We start from the raw sequence: 3,608 nt of genomic DNA on the forward strand, positions 1-3,608 counted from the left end.
TCTTTAGTATTATCGGGTTAAAATGACTAAATATATTCATTAATAAAGTTTTGGATGGAACTAATTGAAAGTTTGAAACATAGACAAAATTCAGATTCGTAAAAATATTAAGGGACGAAAAATATAGTTAACCTAAAATGGTAAGGAATGATATTGTTTCCTAATGAATATTATATGTTTTATACTTGGTGTGATAGTTTGGAGTGCCATGTATTTAGTTTTTGTAAATTGAACTATTACATGGTTGAGTTTAATTTTTACAAAAAGTTTACATACACAAGACAAGAGAAGTTGACTCTTGTTGACCTATGGCACTTGACATACTAGGGAAGAGAGTTTTCTTCAAATATAGTCTTATTTCAACTAAAATCTCATTTGTACATTTCAGTTGTGGTTCAACACCAACTAGTGATGTCTCTATAGTTGTGATGGTTTTGTTTATATCGTAAGTATCGCTATGTAATATATTTGCATGTTCAAGTATTTGTTGGAAATTGTTCCTTACATATATATTTAATGTGAGTATGAAATAATCAAATAGTAACATGTTTGAACACGTTCGATGTTTCTTCCATTCATGATTCCAAAAGCTCGTGTTGTTCTCACGAAAACTTGGTCAATCTTAATTAAGTTCATTAACCATTCCACTAATATAATAAAATAAACACAAAATAATCATATTCTGAATATAATATCAAATAATATTATTAAGAAATAGAAAACTTACCAAAAAAAAATTTAGGTTTGTAGATGAGCACAAAGTTGGTTGACATCATAAACATTATGGGTAAAAAAGCTTGGTGGCCATCTTTGTGCAATTTCTAGTATTGGAATCCAACAATTGAACCATAAAAGAAGAGAGAAATGGTGAAGGTAGCTTTCAATTAATTTATTGTAAAATTTGATAGAAAATGATACTTTAATCATCTCAATTTATAGTATCAAAAGCTTTAGTGATTTTGCTTAATTCATACCAATCAATCCCCTTGGCTATTTTAACTTATAAAATAAAAGTCTCTTTTCCTAACATTCATAATTATTTATTAGTAATCCATAATCACATTAAATCAAATTCCTCTAAACTAACACACCAAGTCAGAATCATGTAATATTATTAGAATAATATCTCCCCTTTAAATTTTAAAAAATTAAATATATTTTTATTCCCTTAAATTTTTTTATAAAATTTTAAATATATTTTTGTGAACATTTTTATGAATGGATTTAGTCTCGAAACTATATGACATTAAATATTTGTTAATGTGACAAATTTCATTTATTAATAAAGTTTGTTGATAAAATAATTCAGAATTTTAACTAAAAACAAAATTCAATTTCACATTAAAGTTAAAAAGACTAAAAATATATTTACCTTAATTAATTTTTTTTATGACAAGACTAAATCTCATAACTTTTTGCTACCAATTTTGTTTTGTTGAATTAGGATTATAAGTGTATAAGGTTTGTTGGGATGTGTTTCGGGCCAAGTAAATAAGCTTGCATGACTTCTTCTATCCCATTCTTTTTCTTCAACCCTCGTTTTTTTCAATATTCATTTAGTTCTTGTGATTTATAATTCATATATGCTCCAGAAAGTCAATTGCTGTGCTACTCTCTCTGTTCGTGTACATCACCCTCTCTTTTGAACATTGTATTTGATAAAAAAATTATCTAAGATCAAAGTTTTTAAGAGTTTGATATTTGTTAGCTAATTGATAAGCACAATTTTTTCTAGTGGATTTGAACAATACAAGGTTGTCATTTATTTTTGAGTTATTTTTTGAACTGTGTAGTTTTGAGCTTTATTTAATACGAGACTAATAAAAACTTTCAACCAGACCATACCATAGTACTTTATGATATCAATTAAACATCGTACCAAAAGGGAAATAATAGGAGACAACTCCTAATCGTACCAAAACTAAAGCAGCACATCAAGACAAATCCCAATTTCTTTTCATTTTCATTTTCTTTTGTAATAATCAATTAATTATTTGCAATATGTCTAAATTTTAAAGAGAAGTACAGGGACTAATAATGGAGTATAATGCTTTTTAAGAATGATTCTTTTGTGTAGATTAGGGAAGTGTTAAGTCAAAATAGGAATAAAATACAATTTTTCATACTTGTTGAAATTGAGGACAAAACTAATATAAATAATATAAGGTATAATTAGTCGCATAGTATCCAGTTTGGTACTGAAGTTTCTAATTGGTACCCAGTTTAAAAAAAGTCTCAATTACGTACCCAAATTAGTTTAAGTGCACCAATTGAGTCCAAACCGTTAAATGTTCAGAAACGACGTTTAGAAAGTGGTGAGGTGGCAGTGCAGAAGGGATACGTGTCAAATAATAACACATGAGTGGTTGAAATTATAATTGTACAGTGACCACGTGGTATTTACATTTAAAGGAGATTTGCTCCCATTTTTCGTTGTCTTCTTCCTCCCGTATCTTCTGCCCTAATCCAGTGTTTTCTTCATCAATATCTGCACAGTAAGTGGTGCCCTAATTTCGTTTGTTCTTCCACTCATTTTCCAATTCCGCAATGTCTCGTAAAGAAGGTTGTTCGTGTTCTCCGTGGGGTTCCCAACAGCAGAGCGTCTCCTCCCCTGGTGGTTGGAATAGGGGTGGCGGAAGTTGTCGATCCACATCTGGCAGCAGAGGGAGATGTCGTCGTCTCTGGAGAGAGTGGAGGAGGAGAAACTGCGAGAGGAGGAGTGGGGAGGGTGTAGGATAGGAAATACTGGAATTGGCCGCAGGGGATTGGTGGGATTGGGGAGGAGTAGGTGGCGGAGGCGGCCGGAGAAGAGGGGCAGGCAGCGACGCATTTGGAATTTGTGTTGTCAGAGCATTGACTGGGAATGGAGTGAGTGAGGGAAGCAAAACCCACCAAAAACCCTTCTGCTATTCCACCACCTTCACTCTCCTCTTCCTTCTTCCATCTTTCTGAACATATTAAAATCATTTTAGAAAAATACTAAAATTATAACACTTCGCGAACAATCGTGCACCACTTCGTGGTGCCCTAATTATTTTAGAAAAACACTTCAGTGTTCCAAATCTGCCTTCAATTTCTCCACCACCTCGCGAATAATCGTGCACCACTTCGTCTCCCTGCCTCAACTTTCCCCAATTTCACGTCTTTATCACAACCTTCTGCCACTTCTTTTTAACTTCTCGCCCCTAATTTTTATTTTCGTTCTTTTCTTTTTTATTTTCGTTCTTTTCTTTTTTTATTTTTTCATTACAAAACATATTTAATATTCTTCCCCACATTTCCACGTCAGTAAAAATTAATCACCACGTGTTCCAAATTTAATTCAGAGACCAACTACTATCAGTGAACGTTAACTTTTCTAACAGCGTCAACTGAAATAGATTCAATTGGTGCACTTAAACTAATTTGGATACGTAATTGAGACTTTTTTTAAACCGGATACCACTTAGAAACTTCAGTACCAAATTGGGTACTATGCGACTAATTATACCATAATATAAATATCCTTTTTAATGTATTCAATCTATAACTGTAACATCACGAAAATGTTATTATAAATAGCATAATAACTCTCCTCTCACTCTCTCTCTCATTGATAATTACTTTTA

Source organism: Vigna unguiculata, chromosome 10 (genome assembly GCF_037176805.1).
Source record: "Vigna unguiculata cultivar grain cowpea cultivar isolate G323 ecotype 2 chromosome 10, ASM3717680v1, whole genome shotgun sequence".
NCBI lineage: Eukaryota > Viridiplantae > Streptophyta > Magnoliopsida > Fabales > Fabaceae > Vigna > Vigna unguiculata.